The sequence below is a fragment of the Triturus cristatus genome, chromosome 8 (assembly GCF_964204655.1).
Source record: "Triturus cristatus chromosome 8, aTriCri1.1, whole genome shotgun sequence".
In the NCBI taxonomy this organism is placed as follows: Eukaryota; Metazoa; Chordata; class Amphibia; order Caudata; family Salamandridae; genus Triturus; species Triturus cristatus.
This window is the reverse complement of record NC_140591.1, coordinates 20,667,769-20,693,337: the sequence shown is the minus strand read 5'-3', so window position 1 is coordinate 20,693,337 and position 25,569 is coordinate 20,667,769. Positions and strand designations below refer to the sequence as shown.

At 51.7% G+C, this 25,569-nt stretch overlaps 1 protein-coding gene across 1 annotated transcript in view; it reads right to left on the bottom strand.

The window, feature by feature from the left end:
* The window catches only part of PDE9A (phosphodiesterase 9A), a 427,071-nt gene that overhangs the window by 261,761 nt on the left and 139,741 nt on the right, over window positions 1-25,569 (bottom strand). The gene's annotated exons all lie outside the window — the stretch shown is intronic.

The following is a 25,569-nucleotide window of genomic DNA, read 5'->3' as shown; positions in this document are numbered from 1 at the left end:
GGCAGGTCACTAGCACTGATGAGGTACGTCACTGGCACTGACACGTCACTGACACTGATGAGGCTCATCACTGGCACTGATGAGGCACGTCACTGGCACTGATGAGGCACGTCACTGGCACTGACACGTCACTGATACTGATGAGGTTTGACACTGGCACTGATAAGCACATCACTGGCACTGATACGTCACTGGCACTGATGAGGCACATCACTGCAACTGATGAGGCACGTCACTGGCACGGATCAGACACGTCACTGCAACTGATGAGACATGTCACTAGCACTGATGAGGCATGTCACTGGCACTAACACCTCACTGACACTGATGAGGCTCGTCACTGTCACTGACGAGGCAGGTCACTAACACTGATGAGGCATGTCACTGGCACTGCTGAGGCTTGTCAGTTGAACTGACGAGGCAGGTCACTAGCACGGATGAGGCACGTCACTGGCACTGACACGACACTGACACTGATGAGGCACGTCACTGGCACTGATGAGGCACGTCACTGACACATCACTGCAACTGATGAGACACGTCACTGCAACTGATGAGGCACGTCACTAGCACTGATGAGGCACATCACTGGCACTGACACGTCACTGACACTGATGAGGCTCATCACTGGCACTGACGAGGCAGGTCACTCGCACTGATGAGGCACGTCACTGGCACTGATCAGACACGTCAATGCAACTGATGAGTATGTCACTGACACTGATGAGGTACGTCACTGGCAATGATGAGGCACGTCGCTGGCACTGACACATCACTGACACTGATGAGGCTCGTCACTGGCACTGATCAGACACGTCTCTGCAACTGATGAGGCACGTCACTAGCACTGATGAGGCACGTCACTGGCACTGACACGTCACTGACACTGATGAGGCTTGTCACTGGCACTGACGAGGCAGGTCACTAGCACTGATGAGGCACGTCACTGGCACGGATCAGACACGTCACTGCAACTGATGAGACATGTCACTGGCACTGACACGTCACTGCAACTGATGAGGCACGGCACTGGCACTGGTGAGCAGGTCACTGGCACTGACAAGACACGTCACTGGCACTGACATGTCACTGGCACTGACACGTCACTGGCACTGATGAGGCATGTCACTGGCACTGATGAACACATAACTAACACTGATGAGGTATGTCACTGCCACTGATGAACACATAACTGACACTGATGAGGTATGTCACTGCCACTGATCAGACACGTCACTGGCACTGACACGTCATTGACACTGATGAGGCACGTCACTGGCACTGACACGTCACTGGCACTGATGAGGCACGTCACTCGCACTGATGAGCACATCACTGGCACTGATGAACACGTCACTGACACTGATGAGGCACGTCACTGATCAGACATGTCACTGGCACTGATCGGACACGTCACTGGCACTGACATATCACTGGCACTGACACATCACTGGCACTGACTTGTCACTGGTACTGATGAGGCACGTCACTGATGAGCACGTCACTGACACTGATGAGGTACGTCACTGTCGCTGATCAGACACGTCACTGGCACTCTTTGGACACATCACTGACACTGACACATCACCGGCACTGACACGTCACTGGTACTGATGAGGCACGTCACTGGCACTGACACGTCACTGGCATTGATGAGCACATCACTGGCACTGATGAACACGTCACTGACACTGATGAGGCACGTCACTGATCAGACATGTCACTGGCACTGATCGGACACGTCACTGGCACTGACATATCACTGGCACTGACACATCACTGGCACGGACTTGTCACTGGTACTGATGAGGCACGTCACTGATGAGCACGTCACTGACACTGATGAGGTACGTCACTGTCGCTGATCAGACACGTCACTGGCACTCTTTGGACACATCACTGACACTGACACATCACCGGCACTGACACGTCACTGGTACTGATGAGGTACGTCACTGGCACTGACACGTCACTGACACTGATGAGGCTCATCACTGGCACTGACGAGGCAGGTCACTAGCACTGATGAGGTACGTCACTGGCACTGACACGTCACTGACACTGATGAGGCTCATCACTGGCACTGATGAGGCACGTCACTGGCACTGATGAGGCACGTCACTGGCACTGACACGTCACTGATACTGATGAGGTTTGACACTGGCACTGATAAGCACATCACTGGCACTGATACGTCACTGGCACTGATGAGGCACATCACTGCAACTGATGAGGCACGTCACTGGCACGGATCAGACACGTCACTGCAACTGATGAGACATGTCACTAGCACTGATGAGGCATGTCACTGGCACTAACACCTCACTGACACTGATGAGGCTCGTCACTGTCACTGACGAAGCAGGTCACTAACACTGATGAGGCATGTCACTGGCACTGCTGAGGCTTGTCAGTTGCACTGACGAGGCAGGTCACTAGCACGGATGAGGCACGTCACTGGCACTGACACGACACTGACACTGATGAGGCACGTCACTGGCACTGATGAGGCACGTCACTGACACATCACTGCAACTGATGAGACACGTCACTGCAACTGATGAGGCACGTCACTAGCACTGATGAGGCACATCACTGGCACTGACACGTCACTGACACTGATGAGGCTCATCACTGGCACTGACGAGGCAGGTCACTCGCACTGATGAGGCACGTCACTGGCACTGATCAGACACGTCAATGCAACTGATGAGTATGTCACTGACACTGATGAGGTATGTCACTGGCAATGATGAGGCACGTCGCTGGCACTGACACATCACTGACACTGATGAGGCTCGTCACTGGCACTGATCAGACACGTCTCTGCAACTGATGAGGCACGTCACTAGCACTGATGAGGCACGTCACTGGCACTGACACGTCACTGACACTGATGAGGCTTGTCACTGGCACTGACGAGGCAGGTCACTAGCACTGATGAGGCACGTCACTGGCACGGATCAGACACATCACTGCAACTGATGAGACATGTCACTGGCACTGACACGTCACTGCAACTGATGAGGCACGGCACTGGCACTGGTGAGCAGGTCACTGGCACTGACAAGACACGTCACTGACATGTCACTGGCACTGACACGTCACTGGCACTGATGAGGCATGTCACTGGCACTGATGAACACATAACTAACACTGATGAGGTATGTCACTGCCACTGATGAGCACGTCACTGACACTGATGAGGTACGTCACTGTCGCTGATCAGACACGTCACTGGCACTCTTTGGACACATCACTGACACTGACATCACCGGCACTGACACGTCACTGGTACTGATGAGGCACGTCACTGGCACTGACACGTCACTGGCACTGATAAGCACATCACTGGCACTGATACGTCACTGGCACTGATGAGGCACATCACTGCAACTGATGAGGCACGTCACTAGTACTGATGAGGCACATCACTGGACTGACACGTCACTGACACTGATGAGGCTCATCACTGGCACTGACGAGGCAGGTCACTAGCACTGATGAGGTACGTCACTGGCACTGACACGTCACTGACACTGATGAGGCTCATCACTGGCACTGATGAGGCACGTCACTGGCACTGATGAGGCACGTCACTGGCACTGACACGTCACTGATACTGATGAGGTTTGACACTGGCACTGATAAGCACATCACTGGCACTGATACGTCACTGGCACTGATGAGGCACATCACTGCAACTGATGAGGCACGTCACTGGCACGGATCAGACACGTCACTGCAACTGATGAGACATGTCACTAGCACTGATGAGGCATGTCACTGGCACTAACACCTCACTGACACTGATGAGGCTCGTCACTGTCACTGACGAGGCAGGTCACTAACACTGATGAGGCATGTCACTGGCACTGCTGAGGCTTGTCAGTTGCACTGACGAGGCAGGTCACTAGCACGGATGAGGCACGTCACTGGCACTGACATGACACTGACACTGATGAGGCACGTCACTGGCACTGATGAGGCACGTCACTGACACATCACTGCAACTGATGAGACACGTCACTGCAACTGATGAGGCACGTCACTAGCACTGATGAGGCACATCACTGGCACTGACACGTCACTGACACTGATGAGGCTCATCACTGGCACTGACGAGGCAGGTCACTCGCACTGATGAGGCACGTCACTGGCACTGATCAGACACGTCAATGCAACTGATGAGTATGTCACTGACACTGATGAGGTACGTCACTGGCAATGATGAGGCACGTCGCTGGCACTGACACATCACTGACACTGATGAGGCTCGTCACTGGCACTGATCAGACACGTCTCTGCAACTGATGAGGCACGTCACTAGCACTGATGAGGCACGTCACTGGCACTGACACGTCACTGACACTGATGAGGCTTGTCACTGGCACTGACGAGGCAGGTCACTAGCACTGATGAGGCACGTCACTGGCACGGATCAGACACGTCACTGCAACTGATGAGACATGTCACTGGCACTGACACGTCACTGCAACTGATGAGGCACGGCACTGGCACTGGTGAGCAGGTCACTGGCACTGACAAGACACGTCACTGGCACTGACATGTCACTGGCACTGACACGTCACTGGCACTGATGAGGCATGTCACTGGCACTGATGAACACATAACTAACACTGATGAGGTATGTCACTGCCACTGATGAACACATAACTGACACTGATGAGGTATGTCACTGCCACTGATCAGACACGTCACTGGCACTGACACGTCATTGACACTGATGAGGCACGTCACTGGCACTGACACGTCACTGGCACTGATGAGGCACGTCACTCGCACTGATGAGCACATCACTGGCACTGATGAACACGTCACTGGCACTGATCGGACACGTCACTGGCACTGACATATCACTGGCACTGACACATCACTGGCACTGACTTGTCACTGGTACTGATGAGGCACGTCACTGATGAGCACGTCACTGACACTGATGAGGTACGTCACTGTCGCTGATCAGACACGTCACTGGCACTCTTTGGACACATCACTGACACTGACACATCACCGGCACTGACACGTCACTGGTACTGATGAGGCACGTCACTGGCACTGACACGTCACTGGCACTGATAAGCACATCACTGGCACTGATACGTCACTGGCACTGATGAGGCACATCACTGCAACTGATGAGGCATGTCACTAGTACTGATGAGGCACATCACTGGCACTGACACATCACTGACACTGATGAGGCTCATCACTGGCACTGACAAGGCAGGTCACTAGCAATGATGAGGTACGTCACTGGCACTGATCAGACACGTCAATGCAACTGATGAGCACGTCACTGACACTGATGAGGAACGTCACTGGCAATGATGAGGCACGTCACTGGCACTGACATATTAGTGACACTGATGAGGCTCGTCACTGGCACTGATCAGACACGTCTCTGCAACTGATGAGGCACGTCACTAGCACTGATGAGGCACGTCACTGGCACTGACACGTCACTGACACTGGAGAGGCTCATCACTGGCACTGACGAGGCAGGTCACTAGTACTGATGAGGCATGTCACTTGCACTAACACCTCACTGACACTGATGAGGCTCGTCACTGTCACTGACGAGGCAGGTCACTAACACTGATGAGGCAGGTCACTAACACTGATGAGGCATGTCACTGGCACTGCTGAGGCTTGTCACTTGCACTGATGAGGCAGGTCACTAGCACGGATGAGGCACGTCACTGGCACTGACACGACACTGACACTGATGAGGCACGTCACTGGCACTGATGAGGCACGTCACTGACACATCACTGCAACTGATGAGACACGTCACTGCAACTGATGAGGCACGTCACTAGCACTGATGAGGCACGTCACTGGCACTGACACGTCACTGACACTGATGAGGCTCATCACTGGCACTGACGAGGCAGGTCACTCGCACTGATGAGGCACGTCACTGGCACTGATCAGACACGTCAATGCAACTGATGAGTATGTCACTGACACTGATGAGGTACGTCACTGGCAATGATGAGGCACATCACTGGCACTGATGAGGCACGTCACTGGCACTGACACGTCACTGATACTGATGAGGTTTGACACTGGCACTGATAAGCACATCACTGGCACTGATACGTCACTGGCACTGATGAGGCACATCACTGCAACTGATGAGGCACGTCACTGGCACGGATCAGACACGTCACTGCAACTGATGAGACATGTCACTAGCACTGATGAGGCATGTCACTGGCACTAACACCTCACTGACACTGATGAGGCTCGTCACTGTCACTGACGAGGCAGGTCACTAACACTGATGAGGCATGTCACTGGCACTGCTGAGGCTTGTCAGTTGCACTGACGAGGCAGGTCACTAGCACGGATGAGGCACGTCACTGGCACTGACATGACACTGACACTGATGAGGCACGTCACTGGCACTGATGAGGCACGTCACTGACACATCACTGCAACTGATGAGACACGTCACTGCAACTGATGAGGCACGTCACTAGCACTGATGAGGCACATCACTGGCACTGACACGTCACTGACACTGATGAGGCTCATCACTGGCACTGACGAGGCAGGTCACTCGCACTGATGAGGCACGTCACTGGCACTGATCAGACACGTCAATGCAACTGATGAGTATGTCACTGACACTGATGAGGTACGTCACTGGCAATGATGAGGCACGTCGCTGGCACTGACACATCACTGACACTGATGAGGCTCGTCACTGGCACTGATCAGACACGTCTCTGCAACTGATGAGGCACGTCACTAGCACTGATGAGGCACGTCACTGGCACTGACACGTCACTGACACTGATGAGGCTTGTCACTGGCACTGACGAGGCAGGTCACTAGCACTGATGAGGCACGTCACTGGCACGGATCAGACACGTCACTGCAACTGATGAGACATGTCACTGGCACTGACACGTCACTGCAACTGATGAGGCACGGCACTGGCACTGGTGAGCAGGTCACTGGCACTGACAAGACACGTCACTGGCACTGACATGTCACTGGCACTGACACGTCACTGGCACTGATGAGGCATGTCACTGGCACTGATGAACACATAACTAACACTGATGAGGTATGTCACTGCCACTGATGAACACATAACTGACACTGATGAGGTATGTCACTGCCACTGATCAGACACGTCACTGGCACTGACACGTCATTGACACTGATGAGGCACGTCACTGGCACTGACACGTCACTGGCACTGATGAGGCACGTCACTCGCACTGATGAGCACATCACTGGCACTGATGAACACGTCACTGGCACTGATCGGACACGTCACTGGCACTGACATATCACTGGCACTGACACATCACTGGCACTGACTTGTCACTGGTACTGATGAGGCACGTCACTGATGAGCACGTCACTGACACTGATGAGGTACGTCACTGTCGCTGATCAGACACGTCACTGGCACTCTTTGGACACATCACTGACACTGACACATCACCGGCACTGACACGTCACTGGTACTGATGAGGCACGTCACTGGCACTGACACGTCACTGGCACTGATAAGCACATCACTGGCACTGATACGTCACTGGCACTGATGAGGCACATCACTGCAACTGATGAGGCATGTCACTAGTACTGATGAGGCACATCACTGGCACTGACACATCACTGACACTGATGAGGCTCATCACTGGCACTGACAAGGCAGGTCACTAGCAATGATGAGGTACGTCACTGGCACTGATCAGACACGTCAATGCAACTGATGAGCACGTCACTGACACTGATGAGGAACGTCACTGGCAATGATGAGGCACGTCACTGGCACTGACATATTAGTGACACTGATGAGGCTCGTCACTGGCACTGATCAGACACGTCTCTGCAACTGATGAGGCACGTCACTAGCACTGATGAGGCACGTCACTGGCACTGACACGTCACTGACACTGGAGAGGCTCATCACTGGCACTGATGAGGCAGGTCACTAGTACTGATGAGGCATGTCACTTGCACTAACACCTCACTGACACTGATGAGGCTCGTCACTGTCACTGACGAGGCAGGTCACTAACACTGATGAGGCAGGTCACTAACACTGATGAGGCATGTCACTGGCACTGCTGAGGCTTGTCACTTGCACTGATGAGGCAGGTCACTAGCACGGATGAGGCACGTCACTGGCACTGACACGACACTGATGAGGCACGTCACTGGCACTGATGAGGCACGTCACTGACACATCACTGCAACTGATGAGACACGTCACTGCAACTGATGAGGCACGTCACTAGCACTGATGAGGCACGTCACTGGCACTGACACGTCACTGACACTGATGAGGCTCATCACTGGCACTGACGAGGCAGGTCACTCGCACTGATGAGGCACGTCACTGGCACTGATCAGACACGTCAATGCAACTGATGAGTATGTCACTGACACTGATGAGGTACGTCACTGGCAATGATGAGGCACATCACTGACACTGATGAGGCTCGTCACTGGCACTGATCAGACACGTCTCTGCAACTGATGAGGCACGTCACTAGCACTGACGAGGCACGTCACTGGCACTGACACGTCACTGACACTGATGAGGCTTGTCACTGGCACTGACGAGGCAGGTCACTAGCACTGATGAGGCACGTCACTGGCACGGATCAGACACGTCACTGCAACTGATGAGACATGTCACTGGCACTGACACGTCACTGCAACTGATGAGGCATGGCACTGGCACTGGTGAGCAGGTCACTGGCACTGACAAGACATGTCACTGGCACTGACATGTCACTGGCACTGACACGTCACTGGCACTGATGAGGCATGTCACTGGCACTGATGAACACATAACTGACACTGATGAGGTATGTCACTGCCACTGATGAACACATAACTGACACTGATGAGGTATTTCACTGCCACTGGTCAGACACGTCACTGGCACGTCATTGACACTGATGAGGCACGTCACTGGCACTGACACGTCACTGGCACTGATGAACACGTCACTGACACTGATGAGGCACGTCACTGATCAGACATGTCACTGATCAGACATGTCACTGGCACTGATCGGACACGTCACTGGCACTGACATATCACTGGCACTGACACATCACTGGCACTGACTTGTCACTGGTACTGATGAGGCACGTCACTGATGAGCACGTCACTGACACTGATGAGGTACGTCACTGCCGCTGATCAGACACGTCACTGGCACTGTTTGGACACATCACTGACACTGACACATCACCGGCACTGACACGTCACTGGTACTGATGAGGCACGTCACTGGCACTGACACGTCACTGGCACTGATAAGCACATCACTGGCACTGATACGTCACTGGCACTGATGAGGCACATCACTGCAACTGATGAGGCACGTCACTAGTACTGATGAGGCACATCACTGGCACTGACACATCACTGACACTGATGAGGCTCATTACTGGCACTGACGAGGCAGGTCACTAGCACTGATGAGGTACGTCACTGGCACTGACACGTCACTGACACTGATGAGGCTCATCACTGACACTGATGAGGCATGTCACTGGCACTGATGAGGCATGTCACTGGCACTGACACGTCACTGATACTGATGAGGTTTGACACTGGCACTGATAAGCACATCACTGGCACTGATACGTCACTAGCACTGATGAGGCACATCACTGCAACTGATGAGGCACGTCACTAGTACTGATGAGGCACATCACTGGCACTGACACGTCACTGACACCGATGAGGCTCATCACTGGCACTGACGAGGCAGGTCACTAGCACTGATGAGGTACGTCACTGGCACTGATCAGACAAGTCAATGCAACTGATGAGCACGTCACTGACACTGATGAGGAACGTCACTGGCAATGATGAGGCACGTCACTGGCACTGACACATTAGTGACACTGATGAGGCTCGTCACTGGCACTGATCAGACACATCTCTGCAACTGATGAGGCACGTCACTAGCACTGATGAGGCACGTCACTGGCACTGACACGTCACTGACACTGGAGAGGCTCATCACTGGCACTGACGAGGCAGGTCACTAGTACTGATGAGGCACGTCACTGTCACGGATCAGACACGTCACTGCAACTGATGAGACATGTCACTAGCACTGATGAGGCATGTCACTTGCACTAACACCTCACTGACACTGATGAGGCTCGTCACTGTCACTGACGAGGCAGGTCACTAACACTGATGAGGCATGTCACTGGCACTGCTGAGGCTTGTCACTTGCACTGACACGTCACTGCAACTGATGAGGCACGGCACTGGCACTGGTGAGCAGGTCACTGGCACTGACAAGACATGTCACTGGCACTGACATGTACCTGGCACTGACACGTCACTGGCACTGATGAGGCATGTCACTGGCACTGATGAACACATAACTGACACTGATGAGGCATGTCACTGCCACTGATGAACACATAACTGACACTGATGAGGTATGTCACTGCCACTGATCAGACACGTCACTGGCACTGACACGTCATTGACACTGATGAGGCACGTCACTGGCACTGACACGTCACTGGCACTGATGAGGCACGTCACTGGCACTGATGAGCACGTCACTGATCAGACATGTCACTGGCACTGATCGGACACGTCACTGGCACTGACATATCACTGGCACTGACACATCACTGGCACTTGTCACTGGTACTGATGAGGCACGTCACTGATGAGCACGTCACTGACACTGATGAGGTACGTCACTGCCGCTGATCAGACACGTCACTGGCACTGTTTGGACACATCACTGACACGTCACTGGTACTCATGAGGCACGTCACTGGCACTGACACGTCACTGGCACTGATGAGGCACGTCACTGGCACTGATACGTCACTGGCACTGATGAGGCACATCACTGCAACTGATGAGGCACGTCACTAGTACTGATGAGGCACATCACTGGCACTGACACGTCACTGACACTGATGAGGCTCATCACTGGCACTGATGAGGCAGGTCACTAGCACTGATGAGGTACGTCACTGGCACTGACACGTCACTGACACTGATGAGGCTCATCACTGGCACTGATGAGGCACGTCACTGGCACTGATGAGGCACGTCACTGGCACTGACACGTCACTGATACTGATGAGGTTTGACACTGGCACTGATAAGCACGTCAGTGGCACCGAGGAGGCACATCACTGGCAATGATGAGCACATAACTGACACTGAGGAGGCACGTCAGTGTCACGGATCAGACACATCACTGGCTCTGACATGTCACTGACATTGATGAGGCACATCACTGGCACTGATCAGACACATTACTGGCACTGATGAGGCACGTCACTGGCACTGATGAGGCACGTCACTGGCACTGACACGTCACTGATACTGATGAGGTTTGACACTGGCACTGATAAGCACGTCAGTGGCACCGAGGAGGCACATCACTGGCAATGATGAGCACATAACTGACACTGAGGAGGCACGTCAGTGTCACGGATCAGACACATCACTGGCTCTGACATGTCACTGACATTGATGAGGCACATCACTGGCACTGATCAGACACATTACTGGCACTGATGAGGCACATCACTGGCACTGACGCGTCACTGCCACTGATGAGGCACGGCACTGGCACTGATGAGCAGGTCACTGGCACTGACAAGACACGTCACTGGCACGGATGAGCACGTCACTGGCATTGACACATCACTGACAATGATGAGCATGTCACTGGCCCTGATGAGGCACGTCACTGGCACTGACAAGTCACTGGCACATACATGTCACTGGTACCAATGAGGCACATCACTGGCACTGATGAGCACATCACTGACACTGATGAGGCACGTCACTGCCACGTCACTGGCTCTGACGCATCACTGACATCGGTGAGGCACGTCACTGGCACTGATCAGACATGTCACTGGCACTGATGAGGCATGTCACTGGCACTGACACGTCACTGCAACTGATGAGGCACGGCACTGGCACTGATGAGCACATCACTGGCACTGACACGTCACTGCAACTGATGAGGCACGGCACTGGCACTGGCACTGATGAGCAGGTCACTGGCACTGATGAGACATGTCACTGGCACTGACACGTCACTGGCACTGACACGTCACTGGTACCGATGAGGCACGTCACTGGCACTGACACGTTATTGGCACTGATGAGGCATGTCACTGGCACCGACACGTCACTGGTACCGATGAGGCACGTCCCTGGCACTGACACATCACTGGCACTGATGAGTCACGTCACTGGCACAGACACGTCACTGGCACTGATCAGACACGTCACTGGCACTGATGAGGCACATCACTGGCACTGACATGTCACTGACACTGATGAGGTACATCACTGGCACTGATCAGACCCGTCACTGATCGGACTTGTCACTGGCACTGACACGTCACTGGCACTGACACATCACTGGCACTGATTGGACATGTCACTGGCACTGACACGTCACTGGCACTGATGAGGCACATCACTGGCACTGACACGTCACCGGCACCGAGGAGGCACGTCACTGGCACTAACACATCACTGGCACTGATGAGGCACGTCACTGGCACTGACACGTCACTGGCACTGACACGTCACTGGCACCGATGAGGCACGTCACTGGCACTGACACGTCACTGGCACTGACACGTCACTGGCACCGATGAGGCACATCACTGGCGCTGACAAGGTGAAGCACTTCACTGGAGTTGGACAGATTACTCCCCTAGCGCCTACTGCCTTCTCGACCCTTCTCCAAGCCCACGTTCCTGATCCCCTAGCCTATCATGGTTCTTTCACCATTCTGTCTCTGTGGATTCTCCTCTGTCTTAGAAAGTTCTTTGAAGCCCGCGCGGCCTTCCAGCTCAGTAGTGCTGATACAATGCACAACAGGCGCTATAGAGGCTTCGCAGTACCTGCAGTCCCATGGTAATGGTGTTTCCTTTCTGAAGACCTCACTCTAACACACTTTTGATGCAGACGTGCGTCAACAAACACTCCCTCTTTGGGTGGGTTTTCCTCCGGGTTCTGCTTCCAAACAAGGTCCGTTTCATTTCATTACTGGGTGCTTTTTGTAACCAAAGCCTCCAAGGTGTGTGGGGGGAAACAACTGTGATTGGCTGGAGTTTAATCGGTAAGACGTCTGAACGGGCACTTGGGCAAGTAGGGGCTACTGACCTGTGGCTAGCAAAATACAAGTATGATCAGTCTGGGGCGGCAACAATATACACCATTCCAAAGGCCACCTCAGAGATACCAATAACAGCTGCACAGGAGGTGCAGGGCCACATTCTTAGACGTGGTCAAGGAATCCAAAATGCTAATCACAGCCACTGGACCAGTTCAAAGCACTCGACTGGTCACCAGTGAAAGAGGTGGCGACCAAACCCAGTCTACGATGCTCTGCAAGCCCTCCGTCTACCAGGCAAAACATTACAACTAGACCGCCCTCATCCTGAGAGCACAAGAATTCAACTACAAAAGGTACTGCATCCAAGCAACAGACCAGTCCAACCACGGAAACAGCCCTTGTCCTAAGAACAGACCAGTCCAACCCCTGAAGCAGCCCTTGCCCTAAGGACAGACCAGTCCATCCACAGAAACAGTCCTTGTGGTAAGACCACACCATTCCTACCACGGAAACACCCTTGTCCTAAGGACAGACCAGTTCAGCCACGAAAGCAGTCCTCGTAGTAAGAACGGACTAGTCCAACCACAGTAGCACCCTTGTGGTAAGAACAGACCCGTCCAACCCTGGTAGCACCCTCATGGTAAGAACAGACCGGTCCAACCATGGTAGCACCCTCATGGAAAGAAGTGACAAGTTCAACATCGGGAACAGCCCTTGTGGTAAGAACAGACCCGTCCAACCATGCTAGCACCCTCATGGAAAGAACAGACTCGTCCAACCATGGTTGCACCCTCATGGTAAGAACAGACCGGTCCAACCATGGTAGCACCCTCATGGAAAGAAGTGACAAGTTCAACATCGGGAACAGCCCTCGTGGGAAGAACAGAACAGGACAACCTTAGAAGCAGCCCTTGTCCTAGGCCTCGCGGAATTGAGGAATTTGGGCAATTCCACGTTTCGCGGAGAACGCAGAATTGCTACAAATTCCGCAATCCACGGCATCGTGGAATTTTTCCCTTGTTCGCGCTTTCAAAATGCGTGTTCGCGCATGCAAGAGCGACTTACCGGGATCCCTGCGTTTGCCGAGGAGTTTTCCTATCCATTCGCGTGCGCCATGAGATTTTGGTAGCTGGCCACGCGTTCCAGCGAGAGTGTGAGATCGCGAACACATCATTCAGACATGCCCACGTTCGCGAGCAGGAATCACGAATCGCGAGCGGGCGGGACAAGTGAAAGAAAATGGCCGCGCCAATTGGCGACCGCACTAGCAAGTTCGAGAGCTATTTCCCCCCGAGCACATCGCGAACGGGCGGAACAAGCAATTCCACGACTTCACGGAACTCTGAGATTTTTTACCGTTTCGCTGAGCTTTGCGTAGCGCGACTATGCAAATTCCGTCCACCCTTACCTTGTCCTAAGAACAGACCAGTAAAACCATAGAAGCATCCCTCATAGTAAGAACAAACCAGTTCAACTACGGAAGCAGTCTTTGTAGTAAGAACAGACCAGTCCAACCACAAAGCAGCCCTCATGGTGAGAAGAGACCAGTTCAACTACGGAAGCAGCCATTGTCCTAAGAAGAGGCCAGTTCAACCACTGAAGCAGACCTCATGGGAAGATCAGACCAGTCCAACCATGAAAGCAGCCCTCATAGTAAGAACAAGCCACCCTTGTAATAAGAGCAAACCAGTTCAACCACAAACCAGCCCTCATATTAAGAACAGACCAGTCCAACCATGGAAACAGCCCTTGTTGTAAGAGCAGACCAGTACAACCCCTGAAGCAGCCCTTGTCCTAAGAATAGACCATTTAAACCACGGAAGTAGCCCATGTCATAATAACAGACCAGTTCAACCTCAAAAGCAGTCCTCGTAGTAAGAACAGACCAGTCCAACCACGGAAGCAGCCCTTGTCCTAAGAATAGACCAGTCCAACCACAGAAACAGCCCTCGTACTAAGAACAGACCAGTTGAACCACGGAAGCAGCCCTTGTCCTAAGAATAGACGAGTCCAACCACAGAAACAGCCCTCGTACTAAGAACAGACCAGTTGAACCACGGAAGCAGCCCTCGTACTAAGAACAGACCAGTCCAACCACTGAAGCAGAACTCATGGGAAGATCAGATCAGTCCAACCTCAAAAGCAGTCCTCGTAGTAAGAACAGACCAGTCCAACCACGGAAGCAGCCCTTGTCCTAAGATTAGACCAGTCCAACCACAGAAACAGCCCTCGTACTAAGAACAGACCAGTTGAACCACGGAAGCAGCCTTTGTCCTAACAACAGACCAGTCCAACCACGGTAGCAGCCCTCGTTCTAAGAACAGACCAGTCCAACCACAGAAACAGCCCTCGTACTAAGAACAGACCAGTTGAACCACGGAAGCAGCCTCGTGGGAAGAACAGACCAGTCCAACCATTCAAGCACACATCATAGTAAGAGCAGATTAGTCCAACCACAGAAACAGCCCTCGTACTAAGAACAGACCAGTCCAACCACTGAAGCAGAACTCATGGGAAGATCAGATCAGTCCAACCATGAAAGCAGCCCTCATAGTAAGAACAAGCCACCCTTGAAATAAGAGCAAACCAGTTCAACCACAAACCAGCCCTCATATTAAGAACAGACCAGTCCAACCATGGAAACAGCCCTTGTTGTAAGAATAGACCATTTAATCCACGGAAGTAGCCCTTGTCATAATAACAGACCAGTTCAATCTCAAAAGCAGTCCTCGTAGTAAGAACAGACCAGTTGAACCACGGAAGCAGCCTCGTGGGAAGAACAGACCAGTCCAACCACGGAAGCCGCCCTTGTCCTAAGAATAGACCAGTTCAACCATGGAAGCAGCCCTTGTCCTAAGGACAGACCAGTCCAACCACGGAAACAGCCCTCGTACTAAGAACAGACCAGTCCAACCACGGAGGCAGCCCTCATAAGAAGAACTGACCATTTCAACCAGAGAAGTAGCCCTTGTCCTAAGAACAGACCAGTCCAACCACGGAAGCAGCCCTCGTGGAAAGAACAGACCAGTCCAACCACGGAAGCCGCCCTTGTCCTAAGAATAGACCAGTTCAACCTCAAAAGCAGTCCTCGTAGTAAGAACAGACCAGTTGAACCACGGAAGCAGCCTCGTGGGAAGAACAGACCAGTCCACCCATTCAAGCACACATCATAGTTAGAGCAGATTAGTCCAACCACAGAAGCAGCCTTTGTCCTAACAACAGACCAGTCCAACCACGGTAGCAGCCCTCGTTCTAAGAACAGACCAGTCCAACCACAGAAACAGCCCTCGTACTAAGAACAGACCAGTTGAACCACGGAAGCAGCCTCGTGGGAAGAACAGACCAGTCCAACCATTCAAGCACACATCATAGTAAGAGCAGATTAGTCCAACCACAGAAACAGCCCTCGTACTAAGAACAGACCAGTCCAACCACGGAAGCAGCCCTTGTCCTAAGAATAGACCAGTTCAACCACGGAAACAGCCCTCGTACTAAGAACAGACCAGTCCAACCACGGAGGCAGCCCTCATAAGAAGAACTGACCATTTCAACCAGAGAAGTAGCCCTTGTCCTAAGAACAGACCAGTCCAACCATGGAAGCAGCCCTCGAACTAAGAACAAACCAGTCTAACCACGGAAGCAGCCCTCTTGGAAAGAACAGACCAGTCCAACCATGGAAGCAGCCCTCGAACTAAGAACAAACCAGTCCAACCACGGAAGCAGCCCTCGTGGAAAGAACAGACCAGTCCAACCACAGAAGCAGCCCTCGTGGGAAGAACAGACCAGTCCAACCACGGAAGCAGCCCTCGTGGGAAGAACAGACCAGTCCAACCACAGAAGCAGCCCTCGTGGGAAGAACAGACCAGTCCAACCACTGTAGCAGCCCTTGTCCTAAGAACAGACCAGTCCAACCACGGAAGCAGCCCTCGTGGGAAGAACAGACCAGTCCAACCACGGAAGCAGCCCTCGTGGGAAGAACAGACCAGTCCAACCACAGAAGCAGCCCTTGTCCTAAGAACAGACCAGTCCAACCATGCAAGCATCCCTCATAGTAAGAACGCACCAGTTTAATCAGGAAGCACCCTGTAGGAGAGTAGGATCTGCTTCACATGGGTACCCCCACTTATTGCTGGTGTTTCACTGTTTTTCGACCTTAGTCTGGCTGTGGCCCTGCTAATCAGGACCCCAGCCTAGCTGCTTCCTCTTTAAAATGGTTTCCTTGTACATTAGGTACATTTCCAATTGAATTCTGGAGTGCCTTATAAGCCCCTAGTATATGGTGTACTATGTACCTAGGGCATTGGTACCTCAGAGGCCTACCAGGGGCTGAAGCATGTATTATGCCACCCCTGGGAAGCACTCCAAAATGGCACCACAGGTCTGCTACTGCAGCCTGGGTAAGGTGGTGTTTGCACCCCTTACAGTGGTATAGGCTACCTATATCACTACCATTGCACACACATATAAAACCTATAAGTCACTCCTATGGCAGGCCTTAACAATCCTGAAGGCAGAGTGCTTGGTTTTTATGTGAGAGGGTGGCCCTGCATGAGCAGAGCCCCTCTGCAGCGTTCGGAGTACCTCCTCTGATGCTGTTTGTGGTGCAGCCTGAACATATACTCTTAAGTGCATTATAATCTCGCGGTAAATGCTAACTTTGGGATGGCTGCACGGAAACATGTCGTGTTTGGTGTCAAACGCTTTGGAATACTACCCCCCCCCCCCTGCCAGTTCTGGCGGCGGGGGTAGCATTCCACCCTTCTAGAGGGAGAGACATATTCACACTGGTCTAACCCGGTAGGACTTTCTACAGCCCTGGCATCACAAAATGGATGCCTCTGCCACAGACACGGGTCTGGCCTCCTGCTGCTGACCGAAACTCCGGCATGCGAGGCCTGGACAATAGGTTTCCTGTCCCAGGGAGGTGTAACCACCTCCCCAGACAGGCAGATGTGTATTGGTGCTGGGCGGAAGCACTCTCTGGTGCATTGAAATCCTGCACTGGGGGCACACTTGGTGTCCCTGTGCATAGTCCAGTTCAAACCAGTTGCAGGGGCTACCTGCCCCTGCTCTGGTGTGAAACTGGACAAAGGAAATGGGTGTAACCACCCCTTTTTCCAAACCTTCCCATAGAGGGGTCCCTAGAGTATGTCCAACCCCCAAACTTTGTATAAGTATGGGAACCCAGTCCTTGCGACTTTAGATTACCCTGGACGAAACTCTGCAATATATATCCTGGACCTTCGACATTTTACTTTAACTAGAAGACTGAAGAAATCTCCTTTGGGGTCAAGGAGTGACACCTCTGCTTGGCAGGCACCAAAGCAGTAAATGACCGGTCTTCATCACAGAAGCTCCCGCCGGACGCCAAAGTCTTTGCATCACCAGAGGTAGATTTCTAGACTTCTCCTAGGCTACCCTGAGTCCACAGCAAAGCTGAGGCCTGTGGCTATCGTGGGTGAGGTGGAACCGTGACCCCTGGACACCGTGAACTTTTGCAGCAACATCATCTTCCTGGTCTTCCTTGAAGTTGTGCTTTGGGCTCCCAGTAGCCCCAGCCTTGAGCATCTCCTGCACCAAAGATTTCTGGCCTCCACTCCACGAGTGACCTGTGGACCAGTTTCCAGTGCGACTGCTTGAGGCTCCTTCGCGATCGCTAGCACGTTGGCTAGTAGCTCCGCACGAAGGCAACTCCTCTTCTGATTGGGCTTTCCTGGTTTCTCCAGACGTGCCCCAACTTACCCTCGCTGGGTGAGTCCCACAGACCTTGCTGGATTGCACCGACGTCCTTTCTCTGATTCCAAGTGACTTGCCGTTGCCAAGGCTTGTTGGATCCAATATGGTTGCCGACACTGCATCACTCGACAGACTTCGTGAGACAGCTTGAATCCAGCTCCTGGTTGTCATCGGTGCCTCCTGGACCTCGTGGCTGAAGATTCAAGACACCCGTCAACTCACCTGAAGCACCCGACATCTGTGGGCATTGGTCCATCCTGCCCTTGGTCACTGGTAAGTGACCCAGACTCTGTCCCTTCTGCTTTCAGGTTCCTTCCATCCTAGATCCAGGCTTGGATCACTTCGGACACTTCTCCTCTTAACGGCAGCAGCACTTCTTCGCCAGCTTCCATAGAAATTGATGACGCGACCAGACACCAAAAGACACCTATGCACCCGGCTTCCCTGGGTGAGGTAACATGAGTACTCCAGTGCTCCCGTGGGTGTTAGCCCCAGAACTTCCTAAGTCCAAAAGAGTTTGGTCCTGACTCATTTCTAAGTGTCCCTAATCTTTAAATTTCCAACTACGACATTGCCCATAGAAGCAAACGGGAACCCGCGGCTGTGTTCACACACTGCACACGGCCCCCGTGGGTCCCCGTGTCACTACCTTGCGTGGTTCCTTGGGGTCCCAGCAATTCTACAGGCTCTAAGCCTTGTGTCTAGTTCAGTCGTGGTTCTTATACCACTTTATTGGTATATGGTTTGGTACGCCCCTAGGGCCCAAACGTGTATTTGTGCTATTACTGTTGATTGCTAACTTGTAAATTAAGTACTTCGAACTCCAGCCTCATAAAGAGACGAGAGGGGTGTGTTTTATCTTAACTACATATATTTTAATTATATACCTAGTGTGGTTGTCCTTTCATTTGGTCATTCAAGAGATTATAGACTGGTAAAACAAGCTGCTTTACATTCCTTCAAGACTTAGCCTGAAGGCTGCTCTCCAAAGCTACCACTAGGATAGCTTTCAATAAAGGTTGTCTTTAACCTATCACCATAAGGGTTTGTTTGGACTGATACAGGGTGCCCACTATAACTAGTGGACAGCATATATCAGGCCAACTTCTCACACAACCCTCGTCCTAACAATAGACCAGTGTCCAACCACAGAAGCAGCCCACGTACTAAGAACAAACCAGTCCAACCACGGAAGCAGCCCTCGTGGTAAGAACAGACCAGTCCAACCACGGAAGGAGTCCTCATACTAAAGACAAACCAGTCCAACCACAGAAGCAGCCCTTGTCCTGAGAACATACCAGTTCAACCACTGAAGTAGCCCTCGTCCTAAAAACAGTTCAGTTTAAACACGGAAGCAGCCCTAAAAGTAAAAACAAACCAGTCCAACCACGGTAGCAGCCCTCGTACTAAGAACAAACCAGTTCAACCACAAAGCAGCCCTTGTAGTAAGAACAGACCAGTTCAACCACAGAAGCAATGCTCGTCCTAAGAACAGACCAGTTCAACCACAGAAGCAATGCTCGTCCTAAGAACAGACCAGTTCAACCACAGAAGCAGCCCTCGTGGTAAGAACAGACCAGTCCAACCACGGAAGGAGTCCTCATACTAAAGACAAACCAGTCCAACCACAGAAGCAGCCCTTGTCCTGAGAACATACCAGTTCAACCACTGAAGTAGCCCTCGTCCTAAAAACAGTTCAGTTTAAACACGGAAGCAGCCCTAAAAGTAAAAACAAACCAGTCCAACCACGGTAGCAGCCCTCGTACTAAGAACAAACCAGTTCAACCACAAAGCAGCCCTTGTAGTAAGAACAGACCAGTTCAACCACAGAAGCAATGCTCGTCCTAAGAACAGACCAGTTCAACCACAGAAGCAATGCTCGTCCTAAGAACAGACCAGTTCAACCACAGAAGCAATGCTCGTCCTAAGAACAGACCAAGTTCAACCACTGAAGCAATGCTCGTCCTAAGAACAGACCAGTTCAACCTCAGAAGCAATGCTCGTCCTAAGAACAGACCAGTTCAACCACCGAAGCAGCCCTTGTCCTAAGAACAGACCAGTCCAAATACTGAAGCATCCCTCGTGGTAAGCACAGACCAGTTCAACCACGGAAGCAATGCTCGTCCTAAGAACAGACCAGTTCAACCACGGAAGCAATGCTCGTCCTAAGAACAGACCAGTTCAACCACGGAAGCAATGCTCGTCCTAAGAACAGACCAGTTCAACCACTGAAGCAATGCTCGTCCTAAGAACAGACCAGTTCAACCACGGAAGCAATGCTCGTCCTAAGAACAGACCAGTTCAACCACTGAAGCAATGCTCGTCCTAAGAACAGACCAGTTCAACCACTGAAGCAATGCTCGTCCTAAGAACAGACCAGTTCAACCACGGAAGCAATGCTCGTCCTAAGAACAGACCAGTTCAACCACTGAAGCAATGCTCGTCCTAAGAACAGACCAGTTCAACCACGGAAGCAATGCTCGTCCTAAGAGCAGACCAGTTCAACCACGGAAGCAATGCTCGTCCTAAGAACAGACCAGTTCAACCACTGAAGCAATGCTCGTCCTAAGAACAGACCAGTTCAACCACTGAAGCAATGCTCGTCCTAAGAACAGAACAGTTCAACCAGTGAAGCAATGCTCGTCCTAAGAACAGACCAGTCCAACCACTGAAGCAATGCTCGTCCTAAGAACAGACCAGTTCAACCAGTGAAGCAATGCTTGTCCTAAGAACAGACCAGTCCAACCACTGAAGCAATGCTCGTCCTAAGAACAGACCAGTTCAACCTCAGAAGCAATGCTCGTCCTAAGAACAGACCAGTTCAACCACAGAAGCAATGCTCGTCCTAAGAACAGACCAGTTCAACCACTGAAGCAATGCTCGTCCTAAGAACAGACAAGTCCAAATACTGAAGCAATGCTCGTCCTAAGAACAGACCAGTTCAACCACGGAAGCAATGCTCGTCCTAAGAACAGACCAGTTCAACCACTGAAGCAATGCTCGTCCTAAGAACAGACCAGTTCAACCACGGAAGCAATGCTCGTCCTAAGAACAGACCAGTTCAACCACTGAAGCAATGCTCGTCCTAAGAACAGACCAGTTCAACCACGGAAGCAATGCTCGTCCTAAGAACAGACCAGTTCAACCACTGAAGCAATGCTCGTCCTAAGAACAGACAAGTTCAACCACGGAAGCAATGCTCGTCCTAAGAACAGACCAGTTCAACCACGGAAGCAATGCTCGTCCTAAGAACAGACCAGTTCAACCACGGAACCAATGCTCGCCCTAAGAACAGACCAGTTCAACCACTGAAGTAATGCTCGTCCTAAGAACAGACCAGTTCAACCTTAGAAGCAATGCTCGTCCTAAGAACAGACCAGTTCAACCACTGAAGCAATGCTCGTCCTAAGAACAGACCAGTTCAACCTCAGAAGCAATGCTCGCCCTAAGAACAGACCAGTTCAACCACGGAACCAATGCTCGCCCTAAGAACAGAACAGTTCAACCAAGGAAGCAGCCCTCGTCCTAGGAACAGACCAGTTTAAACACTGAAGCAGCCCTTGTCCTAAGAACAGACCAGTCCAAATACTGAGCAGCCCTCGTAGTAAGAACAGACCAGTTCAACCAAGGAAGCAATGCTCGTCCTAAGAGCAGACCAGTTCAACCACGGAAGCAATGCTCGTCCTAAGAACAGACCAGTTCAACCACGGAAGCAATGCTCGTCCTAAGAACAGACCAGTTCAACCACGGAAGCAATGCTCGTCCTAAGAACAGCCCAGTTCAACCACTGAAGCAATGCTCGTCCTAAGAACAGACCAGTTCAACCACAGAAGCAATGCTCGTCCTAAGAACAGACCAGTTCAACCACTGAAGCAATGCTCGTCCTAAGAACAGACCAGTTCAACCACTGAAGCAATGCTCGTCCTAAGAACAGAACAGTTCAACCAGTGAAGCAATGCTCGTCCTAAGAACAGACCAGTCCAACCACTGAAGCAATGCTCGTCCTAAGAACAGACCAGTTCAACCAGTGAAGCAATGCTCGTCCTAAGAACAGACCAGTCCAACCACTGAAGCAATGCTCGTCCTAAGAACAGACCAGTTCAACCTCAGAAGCAATGCTCGTCCTAAGAACAGACCAGTTCAACCACAGAAGCAATGCTCGTCCTAAGAACAGACCAGTTCAACCACTGAAGCAATGCTCGTCCTAAGAACAGACCAGTTCAACCACGGAAGCAATGCTCGTCCTAAGAACAGACCAGTTCAACCACTGAAGCAATGCTCGTCCTAAGAACAGACCAGTTCAACCACGGAAGCAATGCTCGTCCTAAGAACAGACCAGTTCAACCACTGAAGCAATGCTCGTCCTAAGAACAGACCAGTTCAACCACGGAAGCAATGCTCGTCCTAAGAACAGACCAGTTCAACCACTGAAGCAATGCTCGTCCTAAGAACAGACAAGTTCAACCACGGAAGCAATGCTCGTCCTAAGAACAGACCAGTTCAACCACGGAAGCAATGCTCGTCCTAAGAACAGACCAGTTCAACCACGGAACCAATGCTCGCCCTAAGAACAGACCAGTTCAACCACTGAAGTAATGCTCGTCCTAAGAACAGACCAGTTCAACCTTAGAAGCAATGCTCGTCCTAAGAACAGACCAGTTCAACCACTGAAGCAATGCTCGTCCTAAGAACAGACCAGTTCAACCTCAGAAGCAATGCTCGCCCTAAGAACAGACCAGTTCAACCACGGAACCAATGCTCGCCCTAAGAACAGAACAGTTCAACCAAGGAAGCAGCCCTCGTCCTAGGAACAGACCAGTTTAAACACTGAAGCAGCCCTTGTCCTAAGAACAGACCAGTCCAAATACTGAGCAGCCCTCGTAGTAAGAACAGACCAGTTCAACCAAGGAAGCAATGCTCGTCCTAAGAGCAGACCAGTTCAACCACGGAAGCAATGCTCGTCCTAAGAACAGACCAGTTCAACCACGGAAGCAATGCTCGTCCTAAGAGCAGACCAGTTCAACCACGGAAGCAATGCTCGTCCTAAGAACAGCCCAGTTCAACCACTGAAGCAATGCTCGTCCTAAGAACAGACCAGTTCAACCACAGAAGCAATGCTCGTCCTAAGAACAGACCAGTTCAACCACTGAAGCAATGCTCGTCCTAAGAACAGACCAGTTCAACCACAGAAGCAATGCTCGTCCTAAGAACAGACCAGTTCAACCACTGAAGCAATGCTCGTCCTAAGAACAGACCAGTTCAACCACTGAAGCAATGCTCGTCCTAAGAACAGACCAGTTCAACCTCAGAAGCAATGCTCGTCCTAAGAACAGACCAGTTCAACCTCAGAAGCAATGCTCGTCCTAAGAACAGACCAGTTCAACCACGGAAGCAATGCTCGTCCTAAGAACAGACCAGTTCAACCACGGAACCAATGCTCGCCCTAAGAACAGACCAGTTCAACCACTGAAGTAATGCTCGTCCTAAGAACAGACCAGTTCAACCTTAGAAGCAATGCTCGTCCTAAGAACAGACCAGTTCAACCACTGAAGCAATGCTCGTCCTAAGAACAGACCAGTTCAACCTCAGAAGCAATGCTCGCCCTAAGAACAGACCAGTTCAACCACGGAACCAATGCTCGCCCTAAGAACAGAACAGTTCAACCAAGGAAGCAGCCCTCGTCCTAGGAACAGACCAGTTTAAACACTGAAGCAGCCCTTGTCCTAAGAACAGACCAGTCCAAATACTGAGCAGCCCTCGTAGTAAGAACAGACCAGTTCAACCAAGGAAGCAATGCTCGTCCTAAGAGCAGACCAGTTCAACCACGGAAGCAATGCTCGTCCTAAGAACAGACCAGTTCAACCACGGAAGCAATGCTCGTCCTAAGAGCAGACCAGTTCAACCACGGAAGCAATGCTCGTCCTAAGAACAGCCCAGTTCAACCACTGAAGCAATGCTCGTCCTAAGAACAGACCAGTTCAACCACAGAAGCAATGCTCGTCCTAAGAACAGACCAGTCCAACCACTGAAGCAATGCTCGTCCTAAGAACAGACCAGTTCAACCAGTGAAGCAATGCTCGTCCTAAGAACAGACCAGTCCAACCACTGAAGCAATGCTCGTCCTAAGAACAGACCAGTTCAACCTCAGAAGCAATGCTCGTCCTAAGAACAGACCAGTTCAACCACAGAAGCAATGCTCGTCCTAAGAACAGACCAGTTCAACCACTGAAGCAATGCTCGTCCTAAGAACAGACAAGTCCAAATACTGAAGCAATGCTCGTCCTAAGAACAGACCAGTTCAACCATGGAAGCAATGCTCGTCCTAAGAACAGACCAGTTCAACCACTGAAGCAATGCTCGTCCTAAGAACAGACCAGTTCAACCACGGAAGCAATGCTCGTCCTAAGAACAGACCAGTTCAACCACTGAAGCAATGCTCGTCCTAAGAACAGACCAGTTCAACCACGGAAGCAATGCTTGTCCTAAGAACAGACCAGTTCAACCACTGAAGCAATGCTCGTCCTAAGAACAGACCAGTTCAACCACGGAAGCAATGCTCGTCCTAAGAACAGACCAGTTCAACCACGGAACCAATGCTCGCCCTAAGAACAGACCAGTTCAACCACTGAAGCAATGCTCGTCCTAAGAACAGACCAGTTCAACCATGGAAGCAATGCTCGTCCTAA